Below are 25450 nucleotides of genomic sequence, written 5' to 3' on the forward strand. Positions count from 1 at the left end.
CTGAGAAATCTTATCCCCAGAAACCAGATTTTGGGGGCGTTCATTAGAATGGCACTCATTGGTAGTTCTGAATAGGTATTTGAGATCTCCCAGGGGCTCACAGGTGTATCAAGTGTCCTCTTCTGTTTTCTTCATGCTTGACTCATGAGTAGTGAATCCAGGAGTCATGTCCTGGTACCTTGACTGCTGTGGGGGTAGAAAGTATTACAGGGTAAGGGCCCTTCCATGTGGGCTGGAGTTGAGCCTTTGGGGGCCCATCTTTCCAGACTTTAATTAGGACTTGAGTCCCTGGAGCATATAGTGGTGACTGTTTAGAATCTTTTGGGTCCTGGTTCATACCCCACAAGCGTATATCCTGTTGGAATTGCCCAATGGCCATGGTATAAGACTGGAGGGTCTGAACCTCTGGATCTAGGAAGAGGTCATTGACATAAACAAAAGGTCTCCCATATAGCATCTCATAAGGACTAAGACCAACCTGTTCCTTAGGGGCAATGCGGGTACAGAGGAGAGCTATTGGTAAAGCCTCCTTCCATCCCAGGGAGATCTCTTGGGTTATCTTTTTTATCACTGATTTTAAGAATTGATTGGCTCTTCCTACTTTTCCTGAAGATTGAGGCCTTCAGGCACAATGGAGATAATAAGTAATGCCCAATGCTTTCGAGACTCCTTGGGTGACCTTAGAAGTAAATGATGTCCCATTGTCACTTTGTAATGACCTGGGCAGACCAAATCTTGGAATGATTTCATGGAGCAGTTTTTTTTTTACCACCTCCTCAGCCTTCTCAGTCCGGGTGGGAAAGCCTTCAATCCATCCTGTGAATATATCTATCATGACTAATAGGTAGTTATACCCTTGAGAAACTTGCATCTGGTTGAAGTCCATCTGCCAGTCCTCTCCTGGGTAGGCGCCACATTGTTGAATGGGCTGGGCCAGCTGGGGTCTTCAAGCTCCTTGGGGGTTGTTTAGCTGGCAAGTGGGACAAGAGGAGACCACCTGTCTTATAGTTGTTTGGAGGCCTGTTCCTCTGAAGGACCTTTCTAGTAATCTTTGGAGGGCCTTTTCTCCTAAATGAGTAGTGGCATGTAAGTAGTTAACCAACTTCCATTGGAGGTTTCCAGGAAGAAAAAGGAGTCCCTCCTTTTGGAACCACCCCATATGATCTTCTTGAAAGCCCTCGCTCTTAGCTTTAAGAGTCTCACCTCCAGTATATGAAGGAGTTTTTGGCAAATTAGTCTGTGGAACTAAGGTGGCAATCCCTATTAGGTCATGGTTCTGTAATGCTGCTCTCCTAGCTGCCTGATCAGCTGCTTGATTCCCTCGTGCCAATCCCATGTTCCCTTTTTGGTGTCCTTTACAGTGGGAGAATGAAACCTCAGTGGGCAGATGGACTGCCTCCAAGAGTCAAAGAATCTGATCACCATATTTGATTGGGGACCCTCGGGTGGTCAAGTGGCCCCTTTCTTTCCAAACAGCCACATGTGCATGTAGCACCAGAAAGGCATACTTGGAGTCAGTGTAAATGGCTATTCTTTTTCCTTTTCCCAGCTCTAAAGCTCGAGTCAGGGCAGAGGCTTAGCCTCTATGGTCTCAAAATTGGAGACTACTGCATACCCGGCTCTTCTTTTTCCATCCAAGACAAAGCTGCTTCCATCAGTGTACCAGATTTCCTCAGGATTGGTCAGAGGATCTTCTGACAATCCCTCTCGGGGTTTTGTCTAGTGGTCCAAGGTTTCTAGACAAGAATGAAAGGGGAGAGAGCCCTCGGGGGTAGGTAGGGGGGTGGCTGGGTTAAGACCCTCACAAGGGGATATAGTGAGGCCTGGATTTTCCATCAGCATTACTTGATATCTGAGGATTCTTTGATCAGACATCCATAAATGGCCTCTCACATCTAGGAGTTGTTTTACATGGTGGCTGGTAAAAATAGTTAGTTTGCCCCCAAAGGAGAGTTTTAAAGCATCTTCTATCATGATTGCAATAGCTGCAAGATTTCGAAGGCAGGGGGGCCAACCTCGGGAAGTTGGATTGAGCCTCTTGGATAAGTAAGCTACAGGCTGGTGCTCATATCCCAACCTTTGAGTTAACACTCCCAAGGCTATTCCCTTTCTTTCATGGACATAAAGTTGGAATGCTTTTTCTGCGTCTGGTAACCTCAAGGCAGGTGCCTGAGTTAAGGCCTGTTTTAGTGTAGCCTCTGCCTTCTTTTGAGGAGTTCCCCACATCAGTGGGATTGAATCATCTCATCCCTTTAAGCTTTCATATAAAGGCTGGGCAATTAGACCATAATTGGGTATCCAGATTCTACAATAACCAGTTAGCCCCAGGAAAGCTCGCAATTGTTTTCGAGTAGTGGGGGAGGGCAACTGGAGGATTCCTTGTACCTGATCAGAGGACAACCTCCTGGACCCGTGTGTAATCTGAACTCCCAGGTAAGTCCCGAGCTTCTCTTTTGAGAGGATATTGTTTCCGGTTAGGAAACCGAGTGGGATCTCAGAGGACAATGATGACTGGTTCAGCTTGGTGGGCTTGTCCAGGAATCCCCTGATCCCACACCTGGGGGTTAATTTTGTCTTCCCATAGTTTTTGGTCCCTCTCTATTGAAGGTGTAATGGGTTCTTCAGTAGTAACCAGGAGCTGTAGAGCTCTAGGGGCTGAAAAACTTCCCATCACAAGGGTGGTCCCCAGTTTAGTGAGTATATCTCTTCCCAATGAGGGCGTAGGACACTCAGGGACCAGCAGAAACTGGTGGGAAAATATTTGTCCATCCCAGTAACAAAGAAGTGCTCAGGTGAATCTTTTAGTAGTTGCTTTTCCTGTAGCACCCAAAATGGTACAGGTTTGGGAGGAGAAGGCTCCGGAGTAGGAGATCAAGACAGAGTAGGTAGCCCTTGTGTCAACAAAGAAATTATCGGACCTACCTGCCACATCCAGTTGCACACTTGGCTCCAGCCCCGTGATGGTTATCTGTGACAGGCGGGCTGGCTGGAGCGGGCCGCTTCAGTTCTCTTGAACCATCGTGAGGGTAGGCTTGGCGCTTGACCTTGAGGCTCTTGGGTCCCGAGAGCAGAGTGCCACCCAATGTCCGAGTAGATGGCATTTGTGGCAAGCCATTCTAGGAGACTTGTCACGGTTTGGACACTCTTTGGCCCAATGCCCCGCCTGTCTACAGATCAGGCATCTGTCTCGTGCCTTGTCCCTCAAGGACTTGGGGTTTGCCATAGGGCTTCTCTGGAGGGTGGCCAGCATCTGGGCATGCCTTGTCTCTTTCTTTCTCTCCTTCTCCTGGGCCTTGGCCTCCTTCTCCTGTTCTCTGTTATAAAAGATATTGGTGGCTGTCTGGACCATCTCATCTAAAGAGGCAGCAAGGTCCTGCTGTTGTAGTTGCTGTAACTTAATTCTGATATCTGATGCACATTGAGACAGGAATTTGTCCTTTACAATCACCCGGCCCTCATAAGAGTCTAGGTCCAGATTGGTAAACTTTTGGAGTGCCTCTTTTAGCCTCTCCAGAAAGGCAATGGGGTTCTCATTGGGCTCCTGAGTTATTGCTGAGACTGGGCACAGTCCCACAAGTAATAGGCTTCTTTATGTTTCCATGGGTGGACTTCCTTAGCGGTGAGTCTTTCTGAAGCTTATCCTACCTAGAACTGTTGCAACCTGAGAGCCAGGCGTCCCAAGGTCAGGGTGCAGATCCCCAGGCAGGCTGAGGCGTGACAGCTTCCTAGAGATCGAATCCTCAGGCAGGTCGAGGCGTGACGGCCTCCCGAGGATTGGGTCCCTGGGCAGGTCGAGGCATGACGACCTCCTTGGACCCCTGGGACTAGAGGATCCCTGAACAGGTTGAGGCGTGACAACCTTTCAAAGACCGATCCCTAGGCAGGTCAAGGTGTGATGACCTCCTGGGACCCCCTGGACTGGAGTTTGGGCATCCCCAAGATCTCCAGTGTTACCAATGCTGGGTAGAATTAAGAGGTTTGTTTTGCCCACCGTGGACGGGAATAGATATGATGTAAGTTCATCCTACCTAGTACTGTTGCAACCCGAGAGCCAGGCGTCCCTGGGTCAGGGTGCAGATCCCCAGGCAGACTGAGGCATGACAGGCTCCTAGAGATTGAATCCCTGGGAAGGTTGAGGTGTGACGGCCTCCCGAGGATTGGGTCCCTGGGCAGGTTGAGGCGTGATGACCTCCTGGAACCCCTGGGACTAGAGGATCCCCGAACAGGTTGAGGCATTACAACCTTTCGAAGAATGATCCCTAGGCAGATCAAGGTGTGATGACCTCCTGGGACTCCCCGGACTGGAGTTTGGGCGTCCCCAAGATCTCCAGTGTGACCAGTATTGGGTAGGATTAGGGGGTTGGATATTATAGAGTATTTCCCTCCCAAGGCCAGCTATTTTCTGGTTGTCTCTCCAGAAGATTGTAAAGGCAACCTTGTGGGTCTGGATGGGGCTCAGGAAAAGAGCATGAAACAGGAGGGAAGGGGGCAAAGCACAAACTGAAAGAATGACATAGCACAAGGGTATAATGTAAACCAATTAAAATCAGTTGGGTCCAAGATGACAAGTCAAATTCAAGTAAACCTTAATCCCCAGTCTATAAGCCAACAGACACACCCAGAGGTGGCAGGACAGCTCCAAGGCACAAGGTCAAAAGAGGGAGGAGTGGGTGGTTCCCCAATGGCTGGGATGATCCTCTCACTCACTAGCATATGAATTCCATCCCCTCACAAAACCTAGCCAGGCCTAACTCCAACACCCTGAAGGGTGTCTTCTCTCTGGATCCTAACAAATCTACCTCCTATTGTTTTGTCTCTCAATGAATTTTTGCAATGAGACATCAGAGCCTGAGTTTCATTAGTTTTGGCCCGGCTTGAGTCCCGTGAGAGAGCTGAAGGACAGGAGGAAAAAGCAGTGGGAAAAGCATGCCAAGGAATCCCCTTCATAGCCCACAGGAAAACTTGCTAAATATCTGACTGGTGCTCACAGTTTCATTGGTCTGATCCTTGGCACAGAGAAGAAAAAGGACAGAAGAACCCCCACCGGCTTGGGTAACAGCTACGGGGGCTCAGCAGATAGCGCCTTTGGGACATGCTGAGGAGTAGCCTCTCCAGAGTCCCTCAATTGTGCCCCTGCTGCCCGCCTGTTTGCAGGAGGTTCAAGGAAACAAGAAACAAGAGATTGTAAAGGTCTGTCCAGCCATAGGAGCGAGGACCTCTTACCTTAAGCGGAGGTCTTCTGGAATCTGAGACTGGGCCACGTGAGCTTTCTGCTGAGAGTTCGTTTTTCACTGTCCTGGTTTCCAGCAAGATGGGCCTTCCCCTGAGCTGGGTTTCTTCGCCTTCCACTTCTAGTGTGGGAGCTTCACTGAGTTGGGCTCTTGCTGTGCTTGGCCTCTTCCATGCAGAGGTTGTTTCAGCCAGGTTATATCCGAGTCACGGCACCATATATGTCACACGAGTGTACGTTCCTTGGTTCTTTGTCTTGTCACAACAAAGATTTGGAGCAACGGACATTAAAGCCCTCGGTGCATCACGGCTCTCGGGTCTTGGATAAACCGTGTTACAGCTCTTAGGCAAATCAGTGTTACAGCTCCATTTTATTTAGAAGATAGCAGGAGAATCCAAGACTCGAAGAGAAGAGAGTGGAGGAGTGCCTAGGGGGAGAGAGAGAGAGAGAAAGAGAGAGAGCAAGAGCATGCAAGCGAGCGAGCACGTGTGCACGCGGGAGAGAGAGTCTGAGAGAAAGCTCTTTGGCTCCTCCTTTTATATGTTTTTCCCTCCACCTGGGCCTGCCCTATGCAAATTGGGCTTAGCCAGGAGTGCTGTTTGTTCTGTTTGTTCTGCCTGAAGTCTTCACTTTGGTCCTCGGACCTTCCTTGCCTTTTAGCCACCGCCATTTTGGGCTCCTTTTCCCTATTCTACCTACCTAACAAGAACAAACTGAGATGAGGCAGCAGATCAGATGTTCCATAAAAGTGGAGCAGATATTTGATCCGGGGGTATGCTTGTTACTTTAGGAGAAGGGTGGTAAGGGTTTGGGCCAAAATGGCCCACAGGGATAACGCCCAAAGTGGCAAACATTATCCCTGGAAGCCCAATTGCCCTTGAAGGGCTGACACCACAAGATGGACTTCTACCAGGCATTGTGTGCCTGTCAACCACCCTAGCATGTTCACTGAGAAATGCTCTTATTACACATGCTGTAGGAAACATGAAAGAAAATGGCCTGAATATCTAGAGGGATTGGATATTATACAGTATTTCCCTCCCAAGGGCCAGCTATTTTCTGGTTGTCCCTCCAGAAGATTGTAAAGCAGCATTGTGGGCTTGGACAGGGCTCAGGAAAGAGCATGAAACAGGAGGGAAGTGGACAGGGCACAAGTTTTGAAAGAATGATATAACTCAAGTAAAAGTGAAAGTCGCTCAGTTGTGTCCAACTCTTTGCTACCCCATGGACTGTCCACAGAATTCTCCAGGCCAGAATACTGTAGTGGGTAGCCTTTCCTTTCTCCAAGGGATCTTCCCAACTCAAGGATTGAACCCAGGTCTCCAGCATTGCAGGCGGATTATTTACCAGCTCAGCCATAAGGGAAGCCCAACAGCCCAAGGGCATAACATAAACTGATTAAAATCAAATGCATCTAAGATGAGAAGTCAAATTCAGCTAAATCTTGATCCTCAATCTGCAAGCTAAATGACACACCCAGAAGTGTCAAGAGAGTTCCAAGTCACTGTAAAAAGACAGAGGAGTAGGTGGTTCTCCAATTGTTGGAATGATCTTCCCACTCATTAGCATATGAAATCATCCAGCTCGCAAAAACTAACCACACCACATTTCATGGCCACCACACTCACCCTCTGCAATGGCCCACACTCTGTGTAGTTTGCTTCTCTCTGAATCTGAACCAATCTATTGCTAACCTATTGCTGTGTCTCTCACTGAATTTTCTTGCAATGAGACATCAAGAGCCTGAGCTTTATTAGGTCCTAAAACCAAGCACCACACATTTTGGCCAGGCTTAAGCCCCAATCGGATATGACTAAGTGACTAAGCATAGCAGAGTTCCTGCCACATGGGTTTGAGTCCCAATCTTAGGTAATCAGTTTCAAGCACAACTTTCAGAAGTGGAAAGATGATGACCTGCCCAATACTTTATAAGCAGTGGAATAGATGAAGAGAGGAGCTGAAAAATGTGAGGAAAGACCAGTGGGAAAACAAAGCAAGGAATCCCCTTCATAACCTGTGGGGAAATCTGCTAAATACCTAACCTGTGCTCACAGTTTCATTGGCCTGATCCTTGGCACAAAGAAGACCAATGACAGAAGACTCTCCACCTGCTTGAGCAACAGCAACTAAGTACCCCTGCCAGAGTCACTCAACTGCACCCACTGATGTTCCTTGTTCACGGGGTTTCAAGGAAACAAGAAATGAGAGATTGAAAAGGAATTAAGATTTTTTTAGCTATATGTCCTTCCAGCCATAAGAGGGAGGTCCCCCTACCTTAACCAGAGGTATTCTGGAATCTGAGACTGAGCTATGTGAGCTTTCTGTTGAGTTAGTTTTTGCTGTCCTAGTTTCCAGCATGCTGGGCTTCTTGTCACTTCCACTGTGCTGGGTTTTCTTTGCATTCAGCTTCCACTGAGGGGACTTTTGTTGAGTTGGGATTCTGCTGTGCTTGACCCTGCCTCGTGCAGCCCAAGCCCGGGTTGTTTAAGCCAGGTTAAATCCAAGTCATGGCACCATATATGTCAGGGAGTTTGTAATTTCCTCAGTTCTGTCTCGCCATAGCAAAAATTTGAAGCAACATGCGGACCTATGTTACAGCTCATTTTATGTCAGGGGAGTGTGTACTTTCCCCGGTTCTGTCGCACTGTGTCAAATATTTGAAGCGATGGATGGACCAGTGTTACAGGTCAGTATTATTTGGCAAGCAAAAGAAAATCTATCCTAAAAGTGTGAGGATGGGCCAATACAAAAGATACGAAGAGAAGAGAGGCGAGCCCCTGGCTCAATTTTGGCTCCTCTTTTTATGTTTTTTTCTCCTCCCCCAAGCCTTCCCTAGGTAAATCAGGCTAGCCAGGAGGGCTGTTTGTTTCACCTGAGGTTCTCATTCTGGTCCTCAGACCATCCTTCGTTCTATTTTTGTGGGCTTTTCCCTTTCTTTGTCTTTTAGCCACCGACATTATGGACTCCTTTTTCCTATTCTAACTACCTAACACTTTGAGGCTTTTCATTTGTTGGGTGTTTTGAGGTACCTCTATATAACCTGATGAGTACAGAAATGTATAGTCTTCAACCAACTTTTGTTTGGCAGATTTTTTATTTGCTGGATTTTCCAATATTCTGACTGGCAACTCAGCATCATGTCATTCTTGCAACAAGTTTTTCTCCTTCTCTCCATTTTTAAAAACCTTCTTATGTTTATTTTATTTATTTATTTATTTTTTAAATTTTATTTTATTTTTAAACTTTACAATATTGTATTAGTTTTGCCAAATATCAAAATGAATCCGCCACAGGTATACCCGCATTCCCCATCCTGAACCCTCCTCCCTCCTCCCTCCCCTACTCTCCTTCTGGGTCGTCCCAGTGCACCAGCCCCAAGCATCCAGTACCGTGCATGGAACCTGGACTGGCGACTCATTTCATACATGATATTATACATAATGTCCAATGTTTTCAGCTCTCTTTTGTGAAGCTAATAGGGAAAAGCATGTCGACTTTATTTTTTCCATAACTGGAATTTAGAAGAATATTTTTTGTGGAAAACATTTTTGCCTAGAAGAACTATGAATTTTCATTGAGAGTAGACAATAGTTTTACCTCAACAATATTATTTATACAGTTATTACTGGACTAAGAAGCTGGTGGCATGATTTGAATCTGAGTATCAAAAAAAGAGAGTCCTAAATAATTTAGAGTTAAAAAAGTTAAAACTGATTCTAAACTGACACTTAAAATATTGAGTCAACTTGGCATAACTAAAATTATACAGTTTTTCAATAGAAAATAGAAAAGCCACAATTGGGAGTCAGATAAAAAATTTTAGTCAGATAAAAAAATCCAAACCAAAAATCAACACAATGAAACTTAGCTAAAAGAAAATAAAAGGTAATTATCTTTTGTAATTTTGATTACTAGTACTTGTATTGTGGATGTCAATAATTTGTCCTAACAATACCACTCATTTTCCTCATAGACACATATTATTCATGGATAAATTGCTTATATATATATATATATATATATATTATCTTTTCTGACAAAATGTGGAGAGTTCTGAAAAAATGTAGTCCACTGCAAAAGAGAATAGCAAGCCACTTCATATTCTTTGCCTTGAGAATCCCATCAATGGTATGAAAAGACAAAAAGATAGGACACCTTTCAGTGGTTGGTAGGAGACCAATATGCTACTACAGATCAATGGAGAAATAACTCTAGAAAGAATGAAGAGACAGAGCCAAAGCAAAAACAACATCCAATTGTGGATGTGACTGGTTTTGGAAGTAAAGTCCAATGCTGTAAAGAGCAATATTGCATAAGAACCTGGAATGTTAGGTCCATGAATCAAGGCAAATTGGAAATGGTCAAACAGGAGATGTCAAGAGTGAGTATCAACATTTTAGGAATCAGCAAGCAGATGGACTGAAATGGGTGAATTTAACACAGATGAGCATTATATCTACTACTGTGGGCAAGAAACCCTTAGAAGAAATGGAGTACCCATCATAGTCAACAAAAGAGTCCGAAATGCAATACTTGGATGCAGTCTCAAAAACGACAGAATGATCTCTGTTCATTTCAAAGGTAAACAATTCAACATCACAGTAATCCAAGTCTATGCCCTGACCAGTAATACTGAGGAAACTGAAGTTGAACGGTTCTATGAAGATCTACAAGAACTTCTAGAACTAACTGCTAAAAAAGATATCCTTTTCATTACTGGGCATGTAATGCAAAAGTAGGAATTCAAGAGATACCTGGAGTAACAAGCAACTTTGGCCTTGGAATACATAATGAAGCAGGACAAAGTCTATCAAAGTTTTGCCAAGAGGGTGCCCTGGTCATAGCAAACACGCTCTCCCAAAAACTCAAGAGAAGACTCTACACATGGATGTCACCAGAGGGTCCATACCAAAATCAGATTGATTATATCCTTTGTAGCCAAAGATGTAGAAGCTTTATACAGTTAGCAAAAACATGACCAGAAGCTGACTGTGGCTCAGATCATGAACTCCTTATTGCAAAATTCATACTTAAATTGAAGAAAGTAGGGAAAACCACTAGACTAGTCAGGTATGACCTAAATCAAATTCTTTAGGATTATACAGTGCAAGTGACAAATATTTAAAGGGATTATATCTGATAGAGAGAGTGACTGAAGAAGTGTGAACGGAGGTTTGTGACCTTGTTTGGAAGGCAGAGATCAAGACCATCCCCAAGAAAAGGAACTGCAAAAAGGCAAACTCATTGTCTAAGGAAGCCTTACAAATAGCTGTGAAAAGAGAAGCAGAAGGCAAAGGAGAAAGGGACAGATATACCCATTTGAATGCAGAGTTCAGAGGAATAGCAAGGAGAGATAAGAAAGCCTTCCTGAGGGATCAATGCAAAGAAATTGAGGAAAACAACAGAATGGGAAAGACTATTTCAAGATCACTTGAAGGGATCACTTGATGGGAAAGATCACTTCAAGAAAATTAGAGATACCAAGGGAACATCTAATGCAAAGAAGGGGAACATAAGGAAAGAAATGGTATGGATTTAACAGAAGCATAAGATATTAAGAAGAGGTGGTAAGAATACACAGAAGAACTATACAAAAAAGATCTTCATGACCCAGATAACCACAGTGGTGTGATCCCTCACCTAGAGCCAGACATCCAGGAATGCAAAGCCAAATGGGCCTTAGGAAGCATCACTACAAACGCAGCTAGTGGAGGTGATGGAATTCCAGTTGAACTATTTCAAGTCCTAAAAGTTTATGCTATGAAATTGCTGCACTCAATATGCCAGCAAATTTGGAAAACTCAGCAGTGGCCACAGGACTGAAAAGGTCACTTTTCATTCCAATCCCACAGAAAAGCAATGACAAAGAATGTTCAAACTACTGTACAGCTGCACTTATCTCACATGCTAGCAAATAATGCTCAAAATTCTCCAAGCCAGGCTTCAACAGTATGTGAACCATGAAATTCCAGATTTTAAGCTGGATTTAGAAAAGCCAGAGGAACCAGTGATCAAATTATCAACATTTGTTGGCTCATCAAAAAGGCGAGAGAGTTCCAGAAAAATATCTACTTCTGTTTTATTGACTATGCTACAGTCTTTGACTGTGTGGATCACAATAAACTGAAGAAAATTCATAAAGGGATGGGAATACCAGACCACCTGACCTGCCTCCTTAGAAATCTATATGCAGGTCAGGAAACAAAAGTTAGAACTGGACATGGAACAACACAGTCTGTTTGCAAATTGGGAAAGGAACATGTCAAGGCTGTATAATGTCACCCAGCTTATTTAATTTATATGCAGAGTACTTCATGCCAAATGCCAGGCTGGATGAAACACAAGCTGGAATCAAGTTTGCCCGGAGAATTATCAATAACCTCAGATATGCAGATGATACCACCCTTATGGTAGAAAGTGAAGAAGAACTAAAGAGTCCCTTGATGAAATTGAAAGAGGAGAATGAATAACTTGGCTTAAAACTCAACATTCAGAAAACTAAGATTATGGCATCCAGTCCCATCACTTCATAGGAAATAGAAAGGGAAACAATTGAAACAGTGGCAGGCTTTATTTTAGGGGGCTCCAAAATCACTGTTGATGGTGACTGCAGCCTTGAAATTAAAAGACACTTGCTCCTTGGAAGAAAACCTATGACTAAGATAGACAGCATATTAAAGAGCAGAGACATTGCTTTGCAAACAATGTTCCATCTTATCAAGCTTTTCCAGTAGTCATGTATGGATATGAGAGTTGGAATATAAAAAAAAAGCTGAGCACTGAAGAATTGAAGCTTTTTTTTTTTTTTTAAGATGAAAAATATTTTATTTTTTGTGTTTGTGAATTGTGGTGTTAGAGAAGACTCTTGAGAGTCTCATGGACTTCAAGGAGATCAAATCAGTCAATCCTAAAGGAAATCAATCCTGCATATTCTTTGGAAGGATTGATGCTGGAGCCAAATCTCTGGTATTTTGGCCACTTGATGTGAGGAACTGACTCATTTGAAAAGCCCCTAATCCTGGGAAAGATTGACAGCAGGAGGAGAAGGGGATGACAGAGGATGAGATGATTGGATGGCATTACCAATTCGATGGACATGAATTTGCTGCTGTCCATGGATTACAAAGAGTTCCACATGACTGAGCAACTGAACTGAACTGAATTACCTTTTCAGAGATTCTTTTCCAAAAGCCTATGCAATGTAGGAAGCAAAATGAATGATTACATTCCCCAGGCTCAGTGCTATGTAAACAAGATAAGATATGATTCAAACTGAGCCAAAATATTTGTCTCTCTTGACACTTTAGGATTACAATTAAAAACAAACAAGCAAACAAACAAACAAAAAAATGTACCTCACATTGTGCAGAGCTTTTGCTTCTGAGAGTATGTGTAAAAGCAGAAATAATGGAAGCAAAGCATACTTCACATCCAAATGATAAGCCAGTCCTCCCTTAAACAGTTCAAGATTTGTGTGGCCTTGGAGCAAGTGGGGGAATAATATGGCTCCTGACTTAACAGGTTATATAGCCAATCCATTAGAAGCCACATTTTAATTGTTGCCTGTGGGTTTTATAACATGTTTCTCTTTGTTTATGGGAATTAGGTTTTTAAAATATTAATGAAACTCCTTAATTTAGGTAAATGTTATTTGACCTAAGTCCTCAAAATGTAATATATATTAAAAAATGTGCTTTTCACATATTACCACTTAACTTTTAGTCTAACATTTAAGCTGTAATTGACAACCTTTTCTTTGAAAGCTTACGAAAAAGAAATAGAATGTAAAGAAATAAGGAGAAATCCAAGTATTGCTTTGAAATTTATCAGCATATAATGTGACTCATTAAGAAAAGAAGCTATATATATCAAGTGAATGATAAAAAACACAGTGGAGAAAACTTTCAAGAATAATTTAACCAACTCAGAAAAAAGTAAAACAAGCCAGGATAAATAATAATTTGTACATAAATATATGTTTAGTTCAACAAGGTAACATATTAGAAGCCAAATTAATTAAGAATTGTTATGAAATATAATGAATGTAATAAGTCATCTGGGATGTAAGAGGAGAATTATAATAGGCTCAAAGTGCTTCATGGATGTTTAGATCATAGTGAGTGAAAAATAGAGGAAAAAAATTACATTCATTTTGAAATAAGAATATTAAAATTGATATTTTTAAGTTTTAAATACCAAAAGTATAAGGCTTTCATAACCATAAAGACCTGTTAGTCACTCAGTCATGTCTGACTCTTTGCGATCCCATGGACTGGGGCTTTCCAGGCTCTTCTTTCCATGGGATTCTCCAGGCAAGAATACTGGAGTGGGTTGCCATTTCCTTCTCCAGGAACCATAAGGGTGAAGTGAAGTGAAGTGAAAGCTGCTCAGTCATGTCCGACTCTTTTCCCATAGGATTCTCCAGGCCAGAATCCTGGAGTGGGTAGCCTTTCCCTTCTCCAGGGGATCTCCCCAACCCAGGGATTGAACCCACATCTCCCGCATTGCAGGTGGATTCTTTACCAGCTGAACTACCAGGAAAGCCCAACCATAGGGGACTAGAGGATTAATGGAATCTAGAAAGGAGTTCTGTCATCAGGGATCTCATTTTAACACAGGAAAAGTTCTATTTTTGAAAAATAAATAGATAAACCATTCATTCTGCAGTAAGGCATACTAGCAGAGGAAAGAATGGTTCTTAGTAGGTCATCAGAGAACTCTACACAGTAATAAGTGCAGTTGTGTGAACATTCAATTGTAAAAATATGGCACTGATCAAGAATGCTGTCAGTGCTATATAACTGATGTAGTAAGTGTGAGCTTATAGTTGTTACTCTATGTCCATATCCACTCACTGGTCTTTTAGTGTGACTTTCACCACATCTTCATTTGTATCAATGTTTGGGACACAGGGGAACATTTGTTGGAAAAGGAAAGTAGCTAGCTCTTATGGAAACATGCTGAAATTTTGATTATCTTACTATTGTATTCTTTCTTGCAATAAGAAGAAACTTCTTTCTAGAAAAATATATTTAGAATGGCTTTTGTTTTAACATGACATCTTTCTATACTTATAACATTATGAAACAGTCATCACTATGGAAGAAAAAAATAGAGCATAGTTATTCCATTTATTTATCAAGCTGCACCAATCCATGTATGTTTGTTTTTCCCTAATCACCATTTTTTTATTGATAAGGATTTATGTCTGAAAATGTGACATAAAGTATTCTGTTTATCATTCTGAAAAGTGGATGTTTCTACTCATTAAGCCCTTATGCCTATATTTTGGATGGATTGGACCACGATTTTAAAATTTTTACAGAAGTATTTCAACATGAAGAGATACGTAGTTCAATAAACACCTTTGTATCAACTGTTCATGCTTCCAAATTTATGTACATGCACTCTTATTTTAAAAAAGAATAATTATTAAAAATTAACCCACTTGTGGTTGACATTTCAGAACTAGGGTCTAGAATGGTCTAATATAGTAGAATGAATATAATGTTGCTGTTGGAATAAACTGGTTTAATCCATCCTGAATGGTATAAAAGTAAAGCTAAAGAATACATTATAAATTCAAAATTATGATATATTGAACTCTCTAAAAAAGATTCCCATTTCCAAAAGAGAAGATGAAAATGAAGATTTTTTGGAAAGATTTTATATCCGTCATGCTAACTCTATGTGACCTCATCAGATATCATTGTGATAGACAACATCCAGTTGAAATATCATTCTTTAAATGTACTATGTTTATAATTTTTAAATAAAAATTTTTATACTCTATTAATTATATGTAATTTTTATAAAACTCAAATCAATACATTTTAACAGAATATATAGAAATACTAATTAAGTACTGGCTAGATAGCATATTAAAAAGCAGAGACATTACTTTGCCAACAAAGGTCTATCTAGTCAAGTCTATGGTTTTTACAGTGGTTATGTATGGATGTGAGTGTTGGACTGTGAAGAAAGCTGAGCACTGAAGAATTGATGCTTTTGAACTGTGGTGTTGGAGAAGACTCTTGAGAGTGTCTTGGACTGCCAAGAGATTCAACCAGTCCATTCTAAAGGAGATCAGTCTTGGGTGTTCATTGGAAGGACTGATGCTGAAGCTGAAACTCCAATACTTTGACCACCTCATATGAAGAGCTGACTCATTGGAAAAGACGCTGATGCTGTGAGGGATTAGGGGCAGGAGGAGTAGGGGATGACAGAGGATGACATGGCTGGATGGCATTACTGACTTGATGGACATGAGTTTGGGTAAACTCCGGGAGTTGGTGATGGACAGGGAGGCCTGGTGTGCTGCGATTCCTGGGGTCGCAAAGAGTCAGACATGACTGAGCAACTGAACTGAACTGAACTGGTTCAAATGAACTCTGAAAGTTAATTAAAGAGACTTTTACTATAATCTCACTACTATAATATATTAATTTTTAAATTGTATTTACATAGTCCCAGATACAGGCAAAAAAAAATGACCTTTATAACACTTGATGATGGATGGTAGGTAGTAAGTAAAATATATCTGGAATCTTGAGGAGGGAAATAATCTTCAAAAATAGTAACAATTATTTAAAAGTGGCAAAGAAATACATCTCTGCTGGAGAGTCTTATTAATAAAGCATTTTGTAATAAAAAGTCTATTTCTTTAACTTGGCTAACAATGTGGAAGTCATTCCAGATTTCTTTTCTCTCACACTATCATGTACTTGTTCTATGTAATTTTTCATTGTCTTATGCAAAAATACATTTCTATTGCAGATTCATCATTTCTCATTTTAGCTAGAGGGACAGACCCCAATTATCCTTGATTTCAATTTATGTCCTCCAGCACACTCACTGGAGGCTACCCACTCCAGTATTCCTGGGCTTTCCTGGTGACTCAGTTGGTAAAGAATCCGCCTGCAATGCGGGAGACCTGGGTTTGATCCCTGGTTTGGGAAGATCCTTTGGAGAAGGGAACAGCTACCCACTCTAGTATTCTGGCCTGGAGAATCCCAAGGACTATACAGTCCCTAGGGCCACAAAGAGTCAACACAACTGAGCCACTTTTACTTTGCATACATTATTGAGCACCTTATTTAATTACATAAACTAGAAGGATTAATAAAGCTTCTCAATTTTCCTGAATTGTATCACATTTAGCAGAAAGACAAAATTCATTTTGATAGGCATTATATAATCAGGAGAATATGAGGTAAGAAGAACAACTGAGGGATGACAGCTCAATTCAGCCTAGGGCAGTGAATAAAACGATTGCCAACAGATATGAGTTATGAAGTGACATTTTGGATTTAACCTCAAAGATGAAAATTAATGTCTGAGTATTGCATCAAAAGACCACATTCAATTGTTACTTAAAGGCAGGCTTTACCTGTTTAAGATTCTTAACATTTGAGAGGTAATAGTGGTTTCTTATATATTTAAATTTTCTTTTAAATATATATATATATATTTAAATATTATGTATACATGAAGTATGTATGATGTATAATTATACAAGTATATATTATGGAAGTATTTACAAAATATATCATTATCCAAGTATAATTTCTGAATGATTATAGTATACCTAATATTTTACTATTTCTAACTCATTCACTTCTCTACACCAACTTCTCACTTCTCTAACAAGCCAGTAATAGTGGTACACCAATGAACTGGGATGGCAGAAATCTATTGAACGAAATCTTTTGATGAGCAAGATAACCAGGAAAAGAGCATGATCTTTCGAATCTGCAGAGGTAGAGCTATTGTCGGAGAGCTTATTTCTGATGCTCATTATGAAAATAATTTGCTTCTAGCTTTTAAAATCTCAGTTTCGTGCTTTCAATCAATTTTGGAATGGAAGACTAATATTTACCGAATGGGTGCTTTTGATTTGAATGAACTTGCACAAATAATATGCAATAAAATAAAATTAAAATGCAAGACCTTTCTTCGAGCTGAAATGCTGAACACATGTTAGCCATCCTCTCCCAACCCTTCCTAAGGAAATTTCTTTTAAAAAATTGAAGAATCTTTTTAATAATTTGAAGAACCCTGTATTCCAATGTTGATATTACTGTTTGGATTTATTTCAAATGTAAGAAAGCAATGTATCTCATATATTCAGGTATGCTATTTCCTCCGTTGCATACTCAGCATTGTTGTTATTCCATAACACTTTTTTCCTCAAATAAATCTTTTTGCATTTTTGTCTTTGGGAGACAGGGTATACAGTGGTAACTAAAGGTTCTTAAATCAAACAGCCTATCTTGGAGTCCTGGCTCTACCTCCTGATATTGGAGAAGTATCTTATCCTCTTTGCTCTGCAATTTTCTCAAGTGTCAAAGAGCTATAGAGTGTTCCAATCTACTTCATCGGGTTGCTGCAAAGATTAAATCTGATGATATGTATAAAGCGTTTACCAAAATACCTGGCATATTTAAGGGCTCAATAAATATCACCTGCTTCTGTTCCTGTTGTTTCTGTTGCTGCTTTTTCAGAGATCATTCTCCCTCATTCAGCCAAAACAAGAGATCCTGAAACTGTTATGTATGTGATCATACATACACCAGTACTGGGTTCAGTAAAAGCAGTACTGGGTTTCAGAGAGTTAAAGTTTTGTATGGAAGAGCAGGGCAATAAAATATAGTGGAAAATTGATACCTGGTTCTGTTAAGCTCGGAAGTGGAGAAGGAAGAAGTTGATTTAGAGGAACACTGCTTCATCACCTGTTACCAATCTTTGCATATGGAAGACCCTCCTCATACTTGTGGTTAAAGTAATAGAAGCCACATATGAAACAATAGTGTGAAGTATTTAATTCACTATATTAAAGTGCTTTCTTTTTTCTGCTGCTGTGACAATTTATCATAAACTTAGTGGCTCAAATAAAACAAATTATTAGCTTACAGTTCTGAGGAAAAGTCTAAAATGACTCTCTCTGGGCTAAAATCGAGGTATCAGCAGGGCTGTATTCCCATCTAGGGGCTATAAGAGAGAATCAATTTCCTTATGTTTTCCTGCTTATGTGCATGCTTAGTTGTTAAGTCATGTCTGACTCTTTACAACCCTTTCAATTATAGCACTAGGCTCCTCTGTCCATGGGATTTTTCAGACAGGAATACTGGAATAGGTTGCCATTTTCTTCTTCAGGAGATCTTCCCAACCCAGGGATCAAATCTGTATCTCCTGTGTTTCCTGTATTGCAGGTAAGACTTTTTACCCACTGAGCCACTGGGGAAGCCTTTTCCACTTATAGGTATAGCTTTTATTCCTTAATTATTTTCTTGTATCATGGAAGCCAGCAAGAACGGGTTAGGTTCTTCTCACATCACATTATCCTGACTCCTCTTCTGCTCCTTCTTCCACTTTAAGGACACTTGTGATTATATTGGGCCCACTCAGATAACCCAGGATAACTTCCTCATCCCAGGTCAGTTAATTAGCAGACTTAACTCCATCTATAACTTTAATTTTTCTTTGCTGTATAACCTAATGAATTCACAGATTCTGGGGACCAGAAGGGAGACATCTTTGGGATATTATTATTCTGTGTACCATACTCACTGCTTCAGGGAACTATACAAAGATAAACAGCACATTAAAATTATGCTCTAATCTTGCAAATTATGATTTTATTTGTATTACCTTCTAAGCAACTGTTTCTTTGGGCAGCAAAAAGAGAAGTATAATAACCCAATTTCAGAACAGCTTAAGGAAAACAGAGCGGAATTTTCTTACTTTTTCGTATACCTGCTAATGAGCAAAATGATCAGAGTTTATATGGTAGTTATTATAAACTAATCAGGGCATTGGGGAAATCACTGTCCTACCCTTAGCCTTCAGCAAGTCATTGTGCATTTTATAGCCCGTTTTTGCATAGGAAGGAGGAAGATAGCAAATCCTGCCTTATATAATTACAATTCTTTCTCACATATGCATGGGAAGGAACCTCAAAATATGAGAAGAATGCAAATATATATTGAGTTGGCAAAAATATTTGTTCAGGGTTTTCCATAGCATCTTATGGAAAAACATGAACAAGCTTTTTGGCTAACTCAATATTTGTGTGATTAATTTGATATGTTATGTTCTTGGGGATAAAGATGTGGGAAGATGGTTATTTATCTCTCTAACCTTTAACTACATTGCCATGGAATGTCAGGAGAAATATGATTTTATGTCAAATTGACTCTATTTACAATCAGAAAATTCTTAATTGTATCTAAGTACTATGCTTTTAGTAGATTGAGGTCATATTATGGGCTGGAAAATATCCTGCCAAATTCACATGTTAAAGTCCTAAACCCCAGTAGCACCAATATGACTTTTAGAAGTAGGATCTTTAGAGAAGCAATAAAATTAAATGTTATTAATGTGGGTCCAAACTCAATATGACTGGTATCCTTAAGAATATATGAAATTTGGATATAGACACATACAGAGAGTAAAGAACACAGAGAGAAGAAGAGGACCTACAAGCCAAGTAGAGAGACATGAGACAGATACTGCATGCATGCCCTTCATAAGGAACTAAACTTGCCAACCCCTTGGTCTTAGAATTCTAGCCTCAAATGTGTGAAAAATACAGTTTCTGATATTTACACCACCCAGTTCTTCTCTATGTTGTTATGGCAGTCTTAATAAACTAATACAGGTATTAATAATGAGATTGTGGAAGATATGCACCTACACAAAACAATGAGCCTTGCAAATATTGATGATTTTTTTCTTCATGTGCTCAGAATGATTTATTTCATGTAAAGCCCTATGGTAGGTATCATGATGGAGATATAGACTTCATTCATAACCACTTCTACTTCAAATATGTTTTCAATCTAGTATATAGAATCAATATAGTTTTCTCTTGCCTTTATCTAAAAGTAGAATATGAGAACTTACTCTAAGTGGTTTATTTGCTAAGTTGTGTCTGATTCTTACAACCCCGTGGACTGTAGCCTGCCAGGCTCCTCTGTCCATGGGATTCTCCAGGCAAGAATACTGGAGTGGTTTGACATTTCCTTCTAAAAGTAAAGAGAACTTACTCTCAGACACTGTGTCAAATAGTCATGTGCATTGAAAGATTACTTACATCATCATTAATGGCATCATGAACAGTGAGGAAAGGATGGTTGGTATCACTTCCTGCCCTTAATTATCTCTGAATATGACAATTAAAATTATCTCATTAGAGATCTGCAATAAGTCCACTGTAAACAAAGATACAAAGCCACCTTGTAAGAATTATTTGTGAAACTCACATCATTTCAATGGAGCAATTATTTCTATTTTGGTGTATAATGAATGTGTCCTACTGTATTGATATATGGTATTTCTCATATATTGTATAAGGCATGTATACATACTGTTATGTATATTAAAAGATATAATTTTTAGCTAAGAAGTACTTTTTAGTTTTAATCCAGATAAGAGAGTTTTTTTCCTTTATGAATTGTTTGGCAATGAGGGAATTTGTAGGTACCTGTACCCTCAAGTAGAATATGTGCTGAGTCACTTCATTAATGTCCAACTCTTTGCAACTTAAGGACTGTAGCCTGCCAGGCTCTTCTGTCCATGGGATTCTCCAGGCAAGAATACTGGAGTGGGTTGCTGTGTTCCTTCTTCCTCCAGGGGATCTTCCCAACACTGGAATTGAACCCATATCTCCTGTATCTCTGGCATTGCAGGCAGGTTCTGTACCCACTGAGCCATCTGGGAACCCTCCAAGTAGAATATAGTAAGTGGCAAGAAGATGCAAATTAAGTTTTACAAGGTAATGAAGAAATAAATTGAACTTTATAATTAAGATAATTAAGGAGACTTTAAAGGGAATATGGGTTTGCCACCACATAACACAACTAAGCTGAACTAACCTGATGAAAATGAAATGGAATGTGTGGCCTGTGCAGAGGATATTTATGGTTTTGATGAAAGAGAAGAAAAATAAGATAAACTAGTAAGTTAAAAAATCATATTAGAATAAAATGTAGAGCTATTTATTCATCATTTTCTTTCTTTCTACATATAAAGCAACTTTAAGACTTTTACCCGAGTTAAACATTTTTAGCAGCATTATTTATAATAGCCCTAAAATTAAAACAATCTAATTGTTCAGCAAATGATGAATGTATAAACACAATGTGGTATGTCCACACAATGAAACATTATTTATCAATAAAAGAAAGATAGGCAGTAATGTTAACATCATGGCAACATAAGATGTTCCCCTTTCCCCACCTCATTTTTAACAGCTAATTATATATTTGTCCACGGACAAAAGTGCACTTGTGGGAGTCATGGGATCCAGGGCCATATGCCAAGAGACTTACGGACAGTCTTGCTCTTCTGTGTATTTGGTAAGAGGCAGATGGAACTTAGTATGGACTGAGCAGCCAACAGAGCCAACAGACCTGCCCTAACCCTCTTCACACAATCAGTAAAAACATGGTGTGTGTTGACCCCATGGGCACATATTGGAGATTGGATTAAAAAAAAAAAGAAATAAAATATATGCATTTGTGTGTATAACTTTTTTGAATCTGTTACAACACTAAAACATGCATACTGTTTATAATCTCTTTACATAAAAAAGTAAACTGATGCAAAAAAGTTTGCTTATTGGTCACACCCTAGGGAAACAATGAATTCTGCACATGAAACCAGATAGTCAGTATATAGAATCTATGTTCTTCATTTTTACAGCATACTATTTCTATCAAATGGTAATCTAATTAATTTATTTTTGTAATATGTATGTGCTCAGTGCACAGTAACTCAGTCATATCTGACTCTTTGCGATCCAAAGGGTTGTAGCTATCCAAGTTCCTCTATCCATGGACTTTTCTAGGCAAGAATCTTGGAGTGGATTGCCATTTTCTACTCCAGGGGTGTCCTACTTCCTGACAGGGATTGAATCTGTGTCTCTTATGTGTCCTGCATTGGCAGGTGGATTCCTTACAGCTAGTGCTACCTGGGAAGCTCTTATTTATGTAATAGTGAATATTCAACATCATGTGAAAAAATACTAACTGAATTTGTATTTTTTTGTCCAGTATGGTTATATATACCAAGCCTTGCTCTGGTCACATCGCAAACCCAAAGGAGCTGTAACTTGGAGCAGAAAACATTGCTCTCCCACCATTGTGAATTAATCTTTTAATCAGGGCTTACTCTGTGCATATAAGACCTGAAACCACCAGCAAAAAACAATCATGCCTACAGTTGTCATTCTGGACTGCTGGCACTAAGCAGTGGTTTCTTTCTCTTGGCACATACTGCTTAGCTGCTGGCATGACAAGTTTTTTTTTTTTGTTTTTTTTTTTTTTCCTCACTGAAGCTCCAGGAAAACACTATTGATTTTTTCTGAATGACTAAAAAAGAATCACTATCTTGTGATCTCTCTTGCATTAGCCTTGGGACTGTAATTTTCTAACCTAGACATAACATGGCTAAAAATACCAATTTCCTATATTTAAGAAGAGTGTAAGATATTAATGATTTTCCTCATTTATTTTTGACTCAATGAATACAATGAAACCTTTCAACCTCTTGATAAACTTCTATTCAACCAAAGAAATATCAGTTTCTGGTCATAGGGGGAAGAATCATCTTTCAGAAATGTAAGTGGAAAATTTCAGAAAGTCAGTGGCAGTTGCAATAAATATTTTTGCCTTTACTTTTGAGCATAATAAGGCAAGTCCTTCCTTCCATTTTTCATACACACACACACACACACACACACATATATATATATTTACCTCAAGGTAAGAACAAAATATGAGATGTCACAGTTGGATATTTTACTATCTATAAAAGTTTGTGGTTATCATAGAAGGGATTTGTACATTGCAGTGGAGATACTAGGAGTAACATTCTCAGTGAGAAACTCTTCAGAAAGATGTCTTTATAATAAGACCTACAGTTCAGTATCAGTTACCCTACATTCTAGCTGACAACCAGGAGTATAAGAGAAGGGGTAAATTAGCTATTGCAATTTCTACTGTTATCACTGTCAATACTACAATACTATTTATTATAGATTTTTACCTGGCACCATCTTAATCACTGGTGGGATGCTGGGAAAGATAGAAGGCAGGAGGAGAAGGGGATGGCAGAGGATGAGATAGTTGGAAGGCATCACCAACTCACTGGATATGAGTTTGAGCAAACTCCATGAGATGGTGAAGGACAGGGAAGCCTGACGTGCTGCAGTCCATGGGTTGCAAAAAAATTGGACTTGACTGAGTGACTGAACAACAAATCTTAATCACACATATGCATTATTTTATATATTCTCTACAGAAACATCATGAGGTCGATTTTTGTTAATTTTACTTACAGTTGAGAAAATATGCTCAGAGATTTTAAGAAACTTGCTTTTAATTTCACCGCTGCTGCTAAGTCACGTCAGTCATATCCGACTCTGTGCAACCTCATAGATGGCAGCCCACCAGGCTCCTCCGTCCCTTGGATTCTCCAGGAAAGAATACTGAAGTGGGTTGCCATTTCCTTATCCAATGCATGAAAGTGAAAAGTGAAAGTGAAGTCACTCAGTCGTGTCCTCTTCATGACCCCGTGAACTGTAGCCTACCAGGCACCTCCATCCATGTTCATGGGATTTTCCAGGCAAGAGTACTGGAGTGGGTTGCCATTGTCTTCTCCAATAATTTCACTGGTAGTACTTAATCAAGTTGAACTAAGATCTGTCAGAGTCAACTTATATCCTTTAATCACTAAGATATAAGTCATAAACCTCTGCTCAATTTTTCTATTCCTAAATTATGTGGATTTGTGATTTGATGATATTTGAGGTAAAACTCATTTGTTGAAAATTTAAATTAAAAAAAAATAATAATAATGAAATTAAGAGAAGATACGCTAGGTCAGAGAAGTGTGTGTGTGGAGGGGGTGGGAGTAAAAAATATATGTATATATATAATAATGATCTTCTCTGTAATAATGATCAGCAGAGGGAAATTAAACATTTAGATATATCCCATTATTCTTTACCAATATGTGGCTGTCCATAACATAGAAGGCATTCTAAATAAAACAGAGAACTTAACCCACTGAGACCAAATATTTCCTTGAAATTTTTCTCAATGTAGCTTTCCTGACAGATACTAACCTTTTTTTTTTTTTTTTTTTAATAAAAAGTGAGTAATTGTACTTCATTTTTCAAAAGCAATCCAATTCATGAATTTGTAAAATCTGTCTATAAGGTCTTGTTAGGGTACATAATCCTGATTTGCAAGTAAAGAACTGAGTTTTAATCTCAGACTGATCATAATCAGCAAAATCTAATATAATTAATTTTTCAGACTTGTCTTAATGGACATCAACATCTCTACATTCTCAAAAATACCATCTATGGGAAGTCAAAACCAGAGCATTCAAAATCAAATTTTCCTATACTTTAAATACCTGTCAGCATCTTCTTCCATCCATTCCCAAATTTGAAAAAGATCTGCATTTCTTAAATACAGCAGATGGCTCAGGACCTTCTTTTCATAATTGTGGGATGTCATTTAATCACATAGTGTTCAGGTTTTAAGCCTCCTATCTCCCTCAATAGCCACTAATCACTAAAATATTTTAAATTTTATTTTATATGGAAGTATAGTTAATTCACCCTGTTTATTTAACTTACATGCAGAGTACATCATGAGAAACGCTGGACTGGAAGAAACACAAGCTGGAATCAAGATTGCCGGGAGAAATCTCAATAACCTCAGATATGCAGATGACACCACCCTTATGGCAGAAAGTGAAGAGGAACTCAAAAGCCTCTTGATGAACGTGAAAGTGGAGAGTGAAAAAGTTGGCTTAAAGCTCAACATTCAGAAAACGAATATCATGGCATCCAGTCCCACCACTTCATGGGAAATAGATGGGGAAACAGTGGAAACAGTGTCAGACTTTATTTTTCTGAGCTCCAAAATCGCTACAGATGGTGACTGCAGCCATGAAATTAAAAGACGCTTACTCCTTGGAAGGAAAGTTATGTCCAACCTAGATAGCATATTCAAAAGCAGAGACATCTCTTTGCCAACAAAGGTCCGTCTAGTCAAGGCTATGGTTTTTCCTGTGGTCATGTATGGATGTGAGAGTTGGACTGTGAAGAAGGCTGAGCACCGAAGAATTGATGCTTTCGAACTGCAGTGTTGGAGGAGACTCTTGAGAGTCCCTTGGACTGCAAGGAGGTCCAACCAGTCCATT

The sequence above is a fragment of the Bos taurus genome, chromosome 11 (assembly GCF_002263795.3).
Source record: "Bos taurus isolate L1 Dominette 01449 registration number 42190680 breed Hereford chromosome 11, ARS-UCD2.0, whole genome shotgun sequence".
In the NCBI taxonomy this organism is placed as follows: Eukaryota; Metazoa; Chordata; class Mammalia; order Artiodactyla; family Bovidae; genus Bos; species Bos taurus.